An 18,584-nucleotide genomic window follows, 5' to 3' on the forward strand; every position below is an offset into this window, starting at 1 on the left:
ATCACCACTCCAGGTTCAATGCATAAGACAGGGTGCTCAGGGCTGGTGCACTGGGATGACCCTGAGGAATGGGTTGGGAGGGAGGTGGGAAGGGTTTCAGGATGGGGAACACATGTATACCCATGGCTGATTCATGTCAATGTATAGCACAAACCACTACAATATTGTGAAGTAATTAGCATCCAATTAAAATAAAAAGAAAAAAAATAATAAAATTTATTTGAACCTCCCCCCCCAAAAAAAAAAATCTTAAAAGATGATGCTGTGAAAGTGCTGCTTTCAATATGTCAGCAAATTGGAAAACTCAAAAGTGGCCACAGGACTGGAAATTTCAGTTTTCATTCCAATCCCAAAGAAAGGTAATGCTAAAGAATGCTCAAACTACTGCACAATTGCACTCATCTCACACACTAACAAAGTAATGCTCAATATTCTCCAAGTCAGGCTTCAACAGTATGTGAACTGTGAACTTCAAGATATTCAAGCTGGATTTCGAAAAGGCAGAGGAACCAGAGATCAAATTGCCAACATCTGTTTGGATCATCAAAAAAGCAAGAGAGTCCCAGAAAAACATATACTTCTGCTTTATTGACTATGTCAAAGCCTTTGACTGTGTGGACCACAACAAACTGTGGAAAATTCTTCAAGAGATGGGAATGCCAGACCACCTGACTTGGCTCTTGAGAAATCTGCATGCAGGTCAAGAAGCAACAGTTATAACTGAATGTGGAATAACATGGTTCCAAATTGGGAAAGGAGCACATCAAGGCTGTATATTGTCAACTTGCTTATTTAACTTATATGCAGAGTACATCATGAGAAATGCTGAGAAGGATGAAGCACAAGCTGGAATCAAAATTGCCAGGAGAAATATCAATAACCTCAGATACACAGATGGCATGACCCTTATGGCTGAAAGTGAAGAACTAAAGAGCCCCTTGATGAAAGTGAAAGAGGAGATATAAAGTTAGCTTAAAACTCAACATTCAGAAAACTAAGATCATGGCATCTGGTCCCATCACTTCATGGCAAATAGATGGGGAAACAGTGGAAGCAGTGGCTGACTTTTTTTGGGCTCCAAAATGACTGTAGATGGTGACTGCAGCCTTGAAATTAAAAAATGCCTGCTCCTTGGAAGAAAAGGTATGACCAACCTAGACAGCATATTAAAAAGCAGAGACATTACTTTGGCGACCAAGGTCTGTTAGCCAAAACTATGGGTTTTCCAGTAGACATGTATGGACATGAAAGTTGGACTATAAAGAAAGCTGAGTGCTGAAGAATTGATGCTTTTGAACTGTGATGTTGGAGAAGACTCTTGAAAGTCCCTTGGACTACAGGGAGATCCAACCTGTCCATCCTAAAGGAAATCCATCTTGAATATTCATTGGAAAGACTGATGCTGAAGCTGAAACTCCAATACTTTGGCCATCTTATGTGAAGAATTGACTCATTTGAAAAGACCCTGATGCTGGGGAGGATTAAAGGCGGGAGGAGAAGGCAATGACAGAGGATGAGATCGTTGAATGGCATCACTGACTCAATAGACATGAGTTTGAGTAAACTTTGGGAGTTGGTGATGGACAGGATGGTCTGGTGTGCTGCAGTCCATAGGGTAGCAAAGAGTAGGACACGACTGAGAGACTGAGCTGAACTGAATTCTCTTTAATCTCATTCCAGTAGGAATGCAGTCTCTCCTCATCTAAAAGGAAGATGGTTGGGTTCAATTCAGTTCAGTTGCTCAGTCGTGTCCCACTCTTTGCGACCGCATGAATTGCAGCACACCAGGCCTCCCTGTCCATCATCAACTCCTGGAGTTCACTCAGACTCATGTCCATCGAGTCAGTGATGCCATCCAGCTATCTTATCCTCTGTCTTCCCCTTCTCCTCCTGCCCCAAATCCCTCCCAGGATCAGAGTCCTTTCCAATGAGTCAACTCTTCGCGTGAGGTAGCCAAAGTACTGGAGTTTCAGCTTTAACATCATTCCTTCCAAAGAAATCCCAGGGCTGATCTCCTTCAGAATGGACTGGTTGGATCTCCTTGCAGTCCAAGGGACTCTCAAGAGTCTTCTCCAACACCACAGTTCAAAAGTATCAATTCTTCAGTGCTCAGCTTTCTTCACAGTCCAACTTTCACATCCATACATGACCACTGGAAAAAGCATAGCCTTGACTAGACGGACCTTTGTTGGTAAAGTAATGTCTCTGCTTTTCAATATGCTATCTAGATTGGTCATAACTTTGCTTCCAAGGAGTAAGTGTCTTTTAATGGCTGCAGCCATTAAAAAAGCAGCTCACACGACTGAGTGACTGAACTGAACTGAACTGAATCATAAGATTGTTGGGTAGTTAGTGACAATATCATGACTAAACTAAACCCAGTTCTCACCATACTCAAACCTTTAGGGCAATTTGATAGTTCCATTTTATTGACTCACTTTCTACATTTGGCTTCTGAGATACCACCCTGTCTCTTTCCCAACCACATATTTGATTCCTCTACATCTCAGAATGTACAGGTTTGGTACATCAAATTGCCTATTCAAAATTCCCCTGGATGTTTGCATGTGTGCTAAGTTGCTTGAGTCATGTTCAATTCTTTGTGACCCCATGTACTGTAGCCTGCCAGGTTCCTCTGTTCATGAAAATTTCCAGGCAAGAATACCAGAGTGGGTTGCCATGCTCTCCTCCAGGATATATTCCCAACCTAGGGATGCAACCCACATCTCATGTCTCCTACATTGGCAGATGGATTCTTTACCATTAGCACCACCTGGGAAGCCCAAATAAAAGAATGTTTAGCTTGATGTTTAGCTTGCTTAAATAATGTAACAGGTTCAAAAACAATCTCTTGATTCTCCCACCACTAATAATGAACGGTCTTTCTTTAAAAAAATTTTCCCTTACTTTAGGAGCTCAAGATAAAATCCTGACATCATCTGTGGCTTATCTGTTTCTCACATACTTCACATCCAATTCAGAAGTATGTTGTCTACCATCAGTTTATAGCCAGTATTGATCTTTCCTTACCAACTTTTAAGATACTATTATAGTTCAACCAACCATCATTTCTTGCCTCTTTCATTGTATTGCCTTCTTATTCTATTTCTCTACATTCACTCTTTATTCCTTAAAGGTTTTTTTTTTTTTTTTAATGTTTTTCATTTACTTAAAACCCTTAAAAATCCTCTTATATCAAAGTAAAATCCAGTGTCTTTATAATTGCCTATAAAAACCTAAATGATTTGGTCCCCAATTCCACTTTATGGCTTATATCATTTTGCACTTTTCCTTGTTCACTCTGCTCCAGGTAAACACTCTTTCCTCTGCTGATATTTTCCAAATATGCATGCTTTCCATCAGGAAAGTCCAAGAAGGTACCTGGACCTGAATGCACATCATTTGCCTTGGATACTCAGCATATTTCTGTATTTTTCTTCCCTCAGACATTGGCATCTAAGTCTTAGCAATTCTCATGCTGACAACCAAACAGCATCAACTTCTCATCTTATCCTTTCATTCTTACCAGTTCTCACAGCCCATTTGCTTGATCCTGCCTTGGAAATGTGAAGGTATAGAAATTATCAGCAGTGCTTTTGCCAGTCATTTTTTCCTTGATATTTTCTTTGTATTTCTCTTCAATAGTTGTTTGACTCAGCATCTTTCTGTCTGCTCTACACAATGAAAATACAAATTAAATAAGAATAGAAAAAAATTGTTAAATTATTAAATAATATAAAGTCCAAATCTATTCCAAAATATACTTATATTAAAGAAAATATGCACTTCAGAAAGAGATTTATGGTGACTGGGCAGTTTCATAACATCTAGGCATTCCAGAAAGGAGCTAAGATTTTTGCATCCATTCACAGTTTGTAATGAGTTTCTAATCACCCATCTGCAAGCTACATTGAGAACATCAGTAGCATCACCTGTGCATGAGACTGACTTTGGGACTGACTCTGGGAAAAGAGAAAGCAGCATGCTTTAGCCTCAATTCTGAGTTCATGACGACTTCTCAAGAATCTCATCAGCAACCTATACAGCACAGCTTCAAAAAAGGTAAACATGTTAAGGTAAGTGGATAACTCTTGATAACCCCAAACACATTATCTTGCTGTATTTATGTGGAACTCTCTATCTACCACAGGCTGTGTGAAGAGGTTCTTCCTCAAAACAACATACTCACAGGACTCTGGAGGACCCAGTGGGACTGAGGGGAGCCTGAGGACTGGGGAAGAGGCTTCCTTTTTGTTTCAGGTGGAGACAAACTTATAACACACAGTACAGAATGCTGTAGTCTTCTCATATCCTCTGGCACAAAACTTCATGCTGTCTTCAACTTTATTCTGGAAGCCATCCTTGTCCTGCAAATGAGGTTCTGCAGCTTCAATATTTGGTGGATAATCAAAATGCAAAAGATCAGTTAACAATGAGTTGAATCTCCAAACAACATTCCTCAATGTCCTCCTGAGAGCCCAGCCAGTGCTGTCAATCAAACACTCTCTCAATAAACCTAGACATATTTTACCTGTCTCTGTGATGTTGGGGTGCTATAACTTGCTGTAACCTGATGAAGCATTTCACTGTGGGAGGCACCATGTTATACACATCAGGAACTTCAATTTCAAACAAATTTTCTACCCTGGTAGTAACCCTCATCTATCAAAAAACACAAAACAACGACAACAATCCTGGGGTTTACAATTAGCTGAAAGCAATGAAGCTTACTTGGATGAAGAAAATGCACTTTATACCTACAAGGTAAATCAGTTTCAACCTCTAACAAGTAGCCTTTCTCTCACAGAAACCTGATGGGTGGAATCAGAGGCTGTGTCTATGCTTGGGACTCTTTGAGATGATTATCCTGATTCAGTTGTCTTGCCAGCATCAGGATTATGGCTACCTTACTCTGGTCACCATGAGACAGGCGAGGCAGGATATGGGACAAGAAGTGGCCAGGCACACAGTAGGACCAGAGTGGTGAGGAAGAGACTCAGCTGCTCCCTTTTTCCTTGGTAGTCTTTCTTAAGAGCTGAAAGAAGCTAATCTCCACACACACCTCCCAGCCCCCAAATTGACTGGAATCCCAGAAATCAGTAGATATAGCAATTAAAGAGTTAAACTCAGAAAAATATTTGGTAGTACCCGAATCAATAAAGTTACCTCTTCTTTGAAACTTACTGCTTCTACAATTAAAATTCTGTAGTGAAAACTGAAGTATGTAGTGGCATAATAAAGTCCACTTTTCTTGTGACGGTCACTCTTCAAAGTGACCCCCATGATCCCTGACTCTGGATATTCACATCATTGTGTAGTTCTCTCTGATATTGTGTCATAATTGGCTTGTGTGCCCTATAAAATATGACAGAAGTGATGGTGTACAATTTAGAAGTTTAAGGCATAATAGAAATGATGGCATTTACTTCTTGTTCTGTCTTGGATTATGTGGCTAGGGGGAAGCCTGCTGCTGTGTCATGAGGTCACTTGATATACTATGAGGAGATCCACTTATGTATTATGCCAAAAGCCCTATGAATGACCCATCTTATGAGAAGATCCTCTGTCTCCTGTCTAGTCAGCAGATACCTGCAGCCCCTATCAGGTCTCTCATGAGAGGCCATGTCCAGTCAACCAAGTTATTCATGAATTCCTAACTCACAAAAACTGTAAGATACTAATTTTTACTGTTTTAGTCTTTCATTTAGGGGATTGATTTTTGGAGATTAATTTGTTGTGCAGTAATGGGTAACTGGGACTTTCCAGGTGGCTCAGATGGTAAAGAATCCATCTGGAAGGCAGAAGACCTGGTTTTGAACCCTTGGTTGGGAAGTTTCCCAGAGAAGGAAATGGCAACCCACTCCAGTATTCTTGCCTGGAGAATTCCATGGACAGAGGAGATTGATGGGCTACAGTCCATGGTGTCACAAAGAGTTGGACACGACTGAGTAATTAACACAAATACAATGGGTAACTAGTATACTTCTCAAAATTAATGTCTTAAATGCTAGTTTAGTGCATATCTGAATAACTTAAAAATCAGATTACTCTCCAGCATAGAAACTTAGTGATTGCCCCTCACTGTAGATGCTCCAAAAGGTCAGACACTCACTTTTCCAACATTTTCAATACTGAACACTGTATCTATATGTTAGATAAGCTCGTCCAATTTCACCTGGGACTTTGAGTCAAAAGTTATTTATATAATCAATTAAAGGTGATGGAAAACAAATTCTAATAATAGCTTCAGAGACTGTAGCAACTTCAAGCATCCTGGTGTGCCAGGGCCACAGAGCCAGTAGCCATACCCACTGCCTAGTGCTAGTTGCAATCAAAGTTACAATTTCCAGTGTTCAGCTGTAGAAACAGGAGTCTTCACCCAACTGATTCAGTGGTGAAAATTGGCTGTGGCTTGCACTTTCACTTTTCTATTATTGTTGCCAGTTTTCTAAGCCTGATAATATAGAATTCCAGCAAATTTATTCATATATCGGTTGAGGTAACTGTAGCTGCTTGAATAAACCACTCAAAGCTTCAGTGGTTTAAAATATAGAAGTTTATTTCTCATCAAGCCACTGAACTTCGAGGATTTTTAGTTAGTAGATAGCTTGGATTGTTTCCATCTTGATACTCTGTCACTCCCTAAGACTGTCAGCATCTGCAGTTAAAGCAAGAACAAACAGGAATGAAGAAGTTACTCTATTTTAAAGTCATTCTATGAAGCAATACACATCACTTATCCTCACCTTCTTAGATGAGACCCAGACACCAGACCCACACGGATTCACAGGTGAAGGGTGACATAGTTCATAATTTGCAGCAATTTCTTAGCAACAACTCTTTTCAACAGATTAGAAAGTACAAAACCTGTGTCATAATTATCCATTTTTGTCACATTGTGCCATGAGTGTGTTAGAATAAGTTTGTTTGCTTTGCTTAAATCTGCCAGAAGTAGATTGTTTGCAACTGGGAATCCTGCCTAATATAGCTGTATTCTCAGTACTTGATCAAAATCAACCTATAATTGGACCACTTAATATAAATTACATTGAATTAACTCTTTTTATGTTATTGAATTTCTTATTTTAATAATAAATGGGTTATTTATCAATAAATAGCTCTCATCTGTGACACTAAACAGATGACTGTTTTAGTGACTCCATAACACTAAAAAAGTTGCAAGCCTCTCTTGTGGTGTATACACTTAGAAACAAGGAAGTTCTCATAGTTATAAACAAATTGTCAGTTATGGCAACATTATATTTGAAAAATCTCTAGAAGAAACTTATTTATTTTACTTCCATTAATCAACAATACCAATACCCAACACTACATAGGTATACATTTTTTCAGAAATTATTTCAAATAAGTGGAGACAATTTCCCCAGAAATAGTTGAGAATTATTTAATATTATATATTATATTGCCTTAGTCATATAAATAATTAGAGTTATGTAATTTTTTATTGCTATGGAGAATCTCTATGAGTAATAAATACAGCTTAAAATTGTATTATTGTTCCTTAAACTTTTTTATTGGAAAAAAAATTATTGTTAGGAGAAAAAAAGATAATACACAGATTTGGAGAAAATTTTGGCAAACACATAGCTGATAAAGTACTGGTATTAAAAACATATAAATATCTCTTAAAACCCAAGAATTAGAAAACAACCCAATTTAGAACTGGCAAAAGTTCTAAAATGACATCTCACCAAAGAAGACATACAGACAGCAATAAGCATATGAAAAGATGCTCAAGTTTGCTAATTATTGGAGACATCAAATCAAATCTACAATGAGAGATCACCTCACACCAGTCAGAACAGCCATCACTAAAAATCTACAAATAATAAATGCTGGAGAGGATGTGGAAGAAAAGGAACCTTCATATATTATTGATGGGAATGTGAATTGGTACAGTCACTTTGGAGAATAGGATGGAGATTCCTTAAAAAACTAAACATAGTTACTCTCTGATCCTAAAATCCCCTTCCTGGCCATGTATCAGGAGAAAACTCTAATTTCAAACTATACATGACTATTTCATTTAGATTAAAACCCTCTGAGTCCAACCATGTTGCTGCAAATGGCAAAATGTCATTCTTTATTATGGCTGAGTAGTATTCCATTCAGAGGAGGCAATGGCACCCCACTCCAGTACTCTTGCCTGGAAAATCCCATGGACGGAGGAACCTGGTAGGCTGCAGTCCGTGGGGTCGCTAGAGTCGGACACGACTGAGCGACTTCACTTTCACTTTTCACTTTCATGCACTGGAGAAGGAAATGGCAATCCACTTCAGTGTTCTTGCCTGGAGAATCCCAGGGACGGGGAAGCCTGGTGGGCTGCCGTCTATGGGGTCGCACAGAGTCGGACACGACTCAAGCGACTTAGCAACAGCAGCAGCAGCAGCAGCAGCAGCAGTATTCCATTGTATATTTGTACCACATCTTCTTTATCCATTTATCTGTTGATGGACACTTAGATGCTTTCATATATTGGCAATTGTAAATAGTTGCTGCTATGAAAATTGCGATGTGTGTATCTTTTAAAATTGGTGCTTTTGCTTATTTTCAGATAGTTACTCCAAATACTCCAATTCACTCCAAATTATGCCAAAGTAGAATTTCTGGGTCATGTGCTAGTTTTGTTTTTAATTTTTTGAGAAACTTCCATACTGTTTTCCACAGTGGCTGCACCAACTTACATTCTTTCCAACAGTGCATGGGGGTTTCTTTTTCTCCACATCCTTGCCAACCATATCTCATGAAGGTTTGGATTTGTATTTCCCTGATGATTAGGCCAAGTGTCTGTTGACCCTATGCACATCCTTTTTGGAAAAATGTCTATTCAGATCTTCTGCCTATTTTTTTCCCCCACATTGCACAGTATGCCCAACTTCCCCAACCAGGGATCACATCCATGCCCCCTGCAGTGGAAGTATGGAGTCTCAACCACTGGACTGATGGAAAAGTCCTGCTCATTTTTTAAAATCAGGTTTATTTTTTTTTTAATGTAGAATATATGAGCTGTTTATATTGTTGGATATTAGCCCCTTAAAAGTCATATCATTTGAAAATATTTCTCCCATTCAGTGGTTGTCCATTTGTATTTTTTATTCCTGAAAATCTATTTTTTAAATTTCTGAATAAGGATGGCCATCTCAAAAAGAATACTTCAATTTAACATAAGCTTCACCTAGAAATTTCAGAAATTATTTATTCATAAATTAAGCAAATGTTTTTCAGTCCTCTAATATGTATGAAGCCCTCTACTAGTCATTACAAAGTTAATATAAGGTGAAGATAAACATGGTACTTGCTTCATAGAATTTAAAAACTGGTTACTTAAAAAAAGTAGCTTTTCCTTTCAAATTACTTATAGACTTATTATCCATTTGGAATGAATCAAGTTTTTTGGTAACAGAAATCACAGATACAGTGAAACATATAGGGCTTATTCACCTCATATGCAGACATCTCAGATGAAAGCAATTGCTGCCATTTCTTTGGGAGTTAAATAAAGGTGGACCTATAACCATGGTTGTTGTCTTTGGCTTTTACTTGTGTCTCCCATGATCACAAGATGCTTAATGCAGCAGTTCATTATAAAGGAGTCTTATTGTACATATTTCAATGGAAAGATGAAAGAAGGAACAAGATGACATCTAGGTAAGAAAAGCAAAAGTTCTATAAGGAACTCACAATGTACTTCTATTTACATTTAAATTGGTCTAAACCTGGATTATATTGTCACTATTGGCTAAAAGATGATCAAGAGGATTGCATGAGCCAAAAATAGAAGACCCTTCAACACAGGACTAGAAAATTACTAAGTATTATTTTCCAGTGCAAATGACCAATAAAGAGAATTCCAAATCAACCTGCAAAGAACAGTTTTAAAGATAATTCTCAATTCTGTTGAAAAGCAAAGTATTAAATCTTATAGAGCATACATAAAACATTTGGCAATTTATTAATTCATATTTTGTTTGAAAGTTGTTTTAAAGGTAAAATGGTATATATGTATGTATGAGTATACATATATATATATAATATCCATTATCCAATTTATTGTGCTTCCCGGGTGGCTCAGATGGTCAGCCTGCAATGCAGGAGACCTGGGCACAATCTTTGGGTCAGGAAGATCCCCTGGAGAAGGGATGGCTACCCACTTCAGTATTCTTGCCTGGAGAATTTTATGGATGGAGGAGCCTGGCAGGCTACAGCCCATGGGGTAGCAAAGGGTCAGACATGACTGAATGACTAACAATATATATGTTAAGCATGTACTGACAGTCAACTATATATTGGCGGTAGTATTTGATATCATGAATATAAGAACAAGAGATGACTAGGTTCATTAAGTACTTCATAGTGTGGTAAGGAGATAGACATGAAAACAGCTAATTATAAGACAATGTGATCTGTACAACGTTAAATCTTCTAGTATAATGTGTCATATTCAAATAGTATTAGAATATTATAAAGTCTTTGGTTAATATGCCACTGGTGTTAATCCTTAACCTGGAAACCTCGGCAAGATTGAAAGAAATACTGACAAATAGAAAAGGACTCTATTGTCATCTAGTGGCCAAACTTGTGTCCTTGAAATTTTTGAGTTACCTTGGATATTATCTGGAAGAAGCTATTTTGGGGAATAGAAAGAAACTGAGCACAGTTTCAGGAGTTTTTTCTGACCCTAATTCATAAAGGGGAATTAATACTTTAAAAATGATAATATTACATATATTTATAGAAGGCTTTCTTTTCACTCTCTCATCAGGTAGAAATGACTTCAATTTAAGAAACTGGGACCAAAGGAAGCTAAATGGACATGATAACTAAATTCAATTTATGATCTTGGATTGGATACTGGGACAGTTAATGATATTTAAATAAGTCCTGTAGGTTTTTTTAACAATATTGTATCAGTGCTCATTTCCTGGTTTAGATAATCATACTGTGGTTATGTAAGACTTTAACATTTTGGGAGACAATGTCAGGTGTATAAGAATCTGCTGACTGCTTTTGCAACTTTTTTGTTAAGTCTGAATTTATTTCAAAATGAAGAATTAGAAAAACTAAATTATAAAAGTATAGTACAAATTATAAAAGTAGTTTACTGTGTTTCTGTTTCCCTAAGCTAGAAATATATCTTATAATTATATAAGTATTATAATTTAACTATCCATATATTTTTCTCTAAAGTGTACCTTTTATGTCATAGGGTCAGTGTGAAAGAAAATTTAAGACAGACCAGTATTTGTAGTTGCTGATGAAAATAACACTGTTTTTCTAAGTCTGTCCACCATGGTTGTCTTTTTCAAAGAAACCACAGATAACTTACTATTCATAATTTCTTTGTACTTCTAACTCCAATAAAATATGCTAGATTCAGTTTAGTACTGAAACCTTCTGATGGTGCTTTCAGTTTTCTGTGGTTTCTATACTAAGACTATATGCTAACATTTCAGAAACTCATAGTTATTAACATCAAATCACCTTAGGAGACTTTGTGGGAATCTCAGAGAATAATGTCAACTAGATCCATCAAACTGGACAAAGAGAATAGGCAATGACCTGAAGTCATTCTAGCTTTTAATGGTATATGCTGCAGATTGACATATTATCTGGGACTACTATTTGTTTTACACAATCTGTAAGAAAATTCTGGCAATTTGTCTTTTTCAGTGGACAGATGAAAAGTGAACAAAAATTAAAAGGTATATATATGATAGTACAAGTATAGGAAGAAGTAATTATACTTGCTTTATACAAATTTGATAAGGCATATTAATATTATGAAATATTCCTCACTAAAAATAATATTTTCATCATCTAAGTGCAATTTAACATTGCAAGATAGAAAATCCAGTACAGTCATTTACATTAACTTTTAAAAGTTGAAAAACCTAGTTTCAAAGTATCAGCTAATTAATTAGTCAGTTGATGAATATCCAGGATTTTAGTTGAAAATCAAAGAGATGATTTTTTGATTAAAGATGCCAGCAAATTCTTTGCCATTCCTCCTGTCAAGAAATAGCATCTATCTCCTTCTTTTTGTCTGACCTTATTACTTGCTTTATATAACAGAATCTGGTGGTAGTGATTCCACAACTTCTCAAGTTGTACCTAAAGAGATTTGTGGTTTCTGCTTTAATCACTTGCAACACTCCATTTTGAAATCTAATTGTAATTCTGTGAAAAATCCAGTCTATAGAGAGAGATCCTCTCTACTAATAGGGAGAGAGACGCTGCTATTACTAAAGCTACAGGGAGGGACCACACACAGGTGAGAACTGTGGCTTGTTGCTCAACAGTCTCAACTGAGTTCCCAGCCAACAGCTGTTACTAAACTGTCAGACATGCAAGTTAGTCACCTTGGATGTTTCAATGGAACTGCCAGGTGACTGCAGCCCCAGTCAATGCCTCATGTAACAGAAGATCCACCCAATATGTTCAGACAAATCATAAAACCATGAAAGATAATAAATGGCTGTTGTTGGTTTTAAATGTTGATATTATTATTCAGCAATAAGTAACCAAAATAGAGTGTATTAACCTCCTTGTTGGGGTATACAATTTCTGTGATCATAGTGGCAGCTCTGAATTTAGTTTGGAGCCTCTATTATACTGCCATGTCAATTTTATTCCTCCGAGTCTTAAAGCATTTTTCATAGATTTTTTTTTTTTAATATAAGATGCATTTTTAAGATACATTTATTTCAGTTCAAAAAATATTTGTTGAATTTTGTTCTTACCACTTAGTTTAGTGAAATAGGAAACACTAAAAAATTATAAGACATAGACTGTGTCATGAAAAGTCTTAATATTATTATACAGAAGTATATATGTAAAAAAACTTAAGAAGGAGTAAAGAGAAAATTGGGCCTCCCTTGTGGCTAAGCTGGTAGAGAATCTGCCTGCAATGCGGGAGACCTGGGATCGATCCCCGGGTTGGGAACATCCCCTGGAGAATGGAACAGCTGCCCACTCCAGTATTCTGGTCTGGAGTATTCCATGGACTGTGTATTCCATGGGTCACAAAGAGTTGGACACAGATGAGTGACTTTCACTTTTCACTTTCAGAGGAGATTGTCAGGATTGTAAGCTGGTGCCAAAAACAAATTTAAATAGGACTGAAATATTTCTGAAAGGCTTTTGGGATGAAGAAAACAAGTGTTCAATCTTATAAAATATGGAGAACTTGAATAGTAAAGAAAAGAAGGATGAAGGTGCTCCAGATTGTGAGAGATCCACAGGCAAAGATTGAAGAACGATGGCAAATAAGAGATAGTGAGGAAACAAAGTTCACTAAAGAAGAATATAAATGCCAGATAATTAATAGGATGGAATAGGCAAAAATGAAACTGATTTGTGTTTAAGAATAACATACCATTAGATTTGTTCAAATATTATTCTTTTTTGTTCGTTGTTAAATATGTTTTTGAACATACAGAAATGTGGCTGTTGGTTATAACTACAAATTTCCTCTCATGCAAATGAGAATGCCAGATTTTGCATTTAAAATTCAAGGAGCAAAATTTCATAATTTTGTACAAGTCTGAGTTTGCAATGCATAGATTCCTGACGGCAAAAATAGAGATTACTACTTAGAAATGTATAGGAAGTGAAGTACGTAAATGATGATGAAGTGCAAATGTGCTTAAATCATATTATAAAGTTCTCACCTTCCTTTTTAGCTTCATTTTCTATATCCTTGACTAAAGAATATTTATCCTCCATCTGCAAAAGTCATCCTCTGGTATTGTGTGGTAAAGCAAAAGGAAAACTCATGAGCACTGATCAGTGTCATAGACACTCAGGAGCCAACCAAATTACCACCAGCCATCAGAAATATGAAAGATGTTTCAGTTCAATTGCTGCACATTTACTTGTGATGCTTCTGTTCCTCAGAATCCTGGTGAAGAATTTTAGCTATTTTAGGAAACTAAAATTCTTATCTGAATAAGTATATTATTTTTATTTCAACCTATATACTGATTATACAAAGGGTGACAGGTAAGCAAAACAGTTTATTATATAATCAGGGCTTTATTTTTTAAAAAACGTTAATGGCATATAGACTCTATATTTGCAATTTAACAGTCTTTTAGCAATTTTAAAAACATATTAGAACTATATTATCTCAGTCAAAACTGCAAGTGTTCTTATTTTCTCAGTAAAAAATGACCATATTAATCATCTTTTTATCCATTAATCATTTACCCTTACTGCTATTGTAGGAGGCGCTGGGGCACAAAAATGAGATATGGTCCATGTGCATTATACTCATTAGTCTTATTTCTAATAGCCCAGCTCCATCTCTTAACAGTTAAGAAACATTAACACATTTCACTTTTCAGTGCAAAAATGCAAGCACATGTTTTTTTAGGTTGTCTGAACCCTGCAAAAACTGCATTCATTAGACTCATATCTAGAGACTTTGCTTCATATATATTTATTCTTTGATCCACCACACACTTACTGAGTACTTATTTGCCAAACATACTGCTAAATGCTGAACATATAAAGATGATTAAGTTCTTGTACTCAAGGAGCTTTTACTGTCTAATAAAAATGCAGTAATGCAAATAAATATAGGCAATAGGATATCAAATGTTCAAAAACACAAATTTTTAGATAGAAATAAGTAGTTCTTGGTAATCATGGAGAGTCAGAAGATGTTTATAGAAAAGGTGGTCCTTGATCTGAGTTTTGAAGGCTAATCAGCAGGTATACAAGTGTGGTAGACGGTTCAAAAACCGAGACATTCTACTGTCAGAGTGATTTGCGATTGTTTTGATAAAATGTAAAATTAAAAAACTTGTGTGCATGTGTATCTGAATGTATAAATGTGCACACAGATCTATGTCTCATTGCATAACGGGTTATTCCAGTTTGAAAAGAATTGAGAAGATGCTGGTGGTGTTTGTGGATTCATTAAAAACAGTAAGTTTATTAATTTTTAAAAAAATCTTTGTAGATTCACAGATATGACCAGTATATTGTAATTAGTATTGTAATTATATTATAAAGTAATTCAGTTCAGTTCAGTTGCTCAATCGTGTCCGACTCTTTGCGAACCCATGTATAGCAGCACGCCAGGCCTCCCTGTCCATCACCAACTCCCGGAGTTCACTGAGACTCACGTCCATCGAGTCAGTGATGCCATCCAGCCATCTCATCCTCTGTCATCCCCTTCTTCTCCTGCCCCCAATCCCTCCCAGCATCAGAGTCTTTTCCAATGAGTCAACTCTTCGCATGAGGTGGCCAAAGTCCTGGAGTTTCAGCTTTAGCATCATTCCTTCCAAACAAATCCCAGGGCTGATGTCCTTCAGAATGGACTGGTTGGATCTCCTTGCAGTCCAAGGGACTCTCAGGAGTCTTCTCCAACACCACAGTTTAAAAGCATCAATTCTTTGGCACTCAGCCTTCTTCACAGTGCAACCCTCACATCCATACATGACCACAGGAAAAACCATAGCCTTGACTAGACGGACCTTTGTTGGCAAAGTAATGTCTCTGCTTTTGAATATGCTATCTAGGTTGGTCATAACTTTACTTCCAAGGAGTAAAGTAATTAGCCTCCAATTAAAATAAATTACTTAATTTAAAAGAAAAAAAAAGACATGTCTTGAATGTCTCTTCTATTTTTAGTGTTCTTATGTCCATTCTTGGACATAAACCCGTTATCTTTACCAAGTTTTCATGTTTGTAAAATAAGGATGAGGATATCTACATCCCAAAAGTGATCGAGAAAAATGCTAGAAAGACTACATTTTTTTTTCATTTTTTAAATTTTATTTTATTTTTAAACTTTACAATATTGTATTAGTTTTGCCAAATATCGAAATGAATCCGCCACAGGTATACCTGTGTTCCCCATCCTGAACCCTCCTCCCTCCTCCCTCCCCATACCCTCCCTTGGGTCATCCCAGTGCACCAGCCCCAAACATCCAGTATCGTGCATCAAACCTGGACTGGCGACTCGTTTCATACATGATATTATACATGTTTCAATGCTATTCTCCCAAATCTCTCCACCCTCTCCCTCTCCCACAGAGTCCATAAGACTGATCTATACATCAGTGTCTCTTTTGCTGTCTCGTACACAGGGTTATTGTTACCATCTTTCTAAATTCCATATATATGCATTAGTATACTGTATTGGTGTTTTCTTTCTGGCTTACTTCACTCTGTATAATAGGTTCCAGTTTTATCCATCTCATTAGAAGTGATTCAAATGTATTCTTTTTAATGGCTGAGTAATACTCCATTGTATATATGTACCACTGCTTTCTTATCCATTTATCTGCTGATGGGCATCTAGGTTGCTTCCATGTCCTGGCTATTATAAACAGTGCTGTGATGAACATTGGGGTACACATGTCTCTTTCCCTTCTGGTTTCCTCAGTGTGTATGCCCAACAGTGGGATTGTTGGATCATAAGGTAGTTCTATTTCCAGTTTTTTAAGGAATCTCCACACTGTTCTCCATAGTGGCTGTATTAGTTTGCATTCCCACCAACAGTGTAAGAGAGTTCCCTTTTCTCCACACCCTCTCCAGCATTTATTGCTTGTAGACTTATGGATTGCAGCCATTCTAACTGGTGTGAAATGGTACCTTATAGTGGTTTTGATTTACATTTCTCTGATAATGAGTGATGTTGAGTATCTTTTCATGTGTTTGTTAGCCATCTGTATGTCTTCTTTGGAGAAATGTCTATTTAGATCTTTGGCCCATTTTTTGATTGGGTCATTTATTTTTCTGGAGTTGAGCTGTAGGAGTTGCTTGTATATTTTTGAGATGAGTTGTTTGTCTGTTGCTTCATTTGCTATTATTTTCTCGCATTCTGAAGGCTGCCTTTTCACCTTGCTAATAGTTTCTTTTGTTGTGCAGAAGCGTTTAAGTTTAATTAGGTCCCATTTGTTTATTTTTGCTTTTATTTCCAATATTCTGGGAGGTGGGTCATAGAGGATCCTGCTGTGATGTATGTCGGAGAGTGTTTTGCCTATGTTCTCCTCTAGGAGTTTTATAGTTTCTGGTCTTACGTTGAGATCTTTAATCCATTTTGAGTTTATTTTTGTGTATGGTGTTAGAAAGTGTTCTAGTTTCATTCTTTTACAAGTGGTTGACCTATATATAGAAAACTATAAAACACTGGTGAAAGAAATCAAAGAGGACACTAATAGATGGAGAAATATACCATGTTCATGGATTCGAAGAATCAATATAGTGAAAATGAGTATACTACCCAAAGCAATTTATAGATTCAATGCAATCCCTATCAAGCTACCAACGGTATTCTTCACAGAGCTAGAACAAATAATTTCACAATTTGTATGGAAATACAAAAAACCTCAAATAGCCAAAGCTATCTTGAGAAAGAAGAATGGAACTGGAGGAATCAACCTACCTGACTTCAGGCTCTATTACAAAGCCACAGTTATCAAGACAGTATGGTACTGGCACAAAGACAGACATATTGATCAATGGAACAAAATAGAAAGCCCAGAGATAAATCCACGCACATATGGACACCTTATCTTTGACAAAGGAGGCAAGAATATATAATGGATTAAAGACAATCTCTTTAACAAGTGGTGCTGGGAAAACTGGTCAACCACTTGTAAAAGAATGAAAGACTACATTTTTTTAATCTGAATATTTGTAGACCTGATTTTAGTGGGAGAAATATATTCATGTAGATGCATGACAAGTATATTATCTAGAACTTCATTAATGATATGGGAACAGGAGGAAGGGGCTGTAAAAAAATACATATAAGAAAAATAATGATGGACAAATTTTCTATTAATAAACTTAAAAGTATCATTATAAAGTCAGAAACAACAATTATATCATCAGATGTCTATATACCAATGCATAGAGTTTGGATGCTAAACATGACATTATACAAAATGTGAAATAGCTTCTTAATGCTTTGTGCATGTGTGCTAAGTCGCTTCAGTTGTGTCCAACTCTTTGAGACCCTATGGACTATAGCCCACTAGGCTGCTCTGTCCATGGGGTTTTCCAGGCAAGAATACTAGAGTTGGTTGCCATGCCCTGCTCCAGGTGGCATCTTCCCAACTCAGGGATCAAACCTGCCTCTCACATCTCTTCCGTTGGGTTCTTTACCACTAGTGCCACCTGGGAAGCCCCTTAAGTGCTTTGGCACGTTTCAAAACTAGCCAGAAGCAACAAAAAGAAACATATAATTTAAAAGAAAGGTAAGAAGAAGTCCTAGTATTGTATAAAAACAAAGTATACTCAGTGAAAATAGTAAACAAGATAATTAAAATACAATGGAATACATTTGGATGAAATGAATGGGAAAAATTTTATTTTTGTATAAACATACTATGCCTTATATTTTTGTAAAAATGTACAGTGCAATGGAATGAAGGAAAGAGATCCATGCTTTGCTAACTCACAATATACAATAATCAAAGACACAGAATATCTTCAATAGGAAATCATCTGCTACACATATTATTCAGTTAAAAAAAACCTTTGATAAGTTCTTAGCTTGACTTCATGACAATTTATCTCTAAAAAGTAGTCATGGGGGAGAAAAG

The 18,584-nt window shown here is 36.7% G+C and overlaps 1 pseudogene; it reads right to left on the bottom strand.

Annotated features, from left to right (window-relative positions):
- Window positions 1–4,118: 4,118 nt before the first annotated feature.
- LOC133245179 (NEDD8-conjugating enzyme UBE2F-like) lies at window positions 4,119–13,746 on the bottom strand (annotated as a pseudogene).
- Window positions 13,747–18,584: the final 4,838 nt, after the last annotated feature.

This window comes from Bos javanicus, chromosome 3 (assembly GCF_032452875.1).
Source record: "Bos javanicus breed banteng chromosome 3, ARS-OSU_banteng_1.0, whole genome shotgun sequence".
Taxonomy (NCBI): Eukaryota; Metazoa; Chordata; class Mammalia; order Artiodactyla; family Bovidae; genus Bos; species Bos javanicus.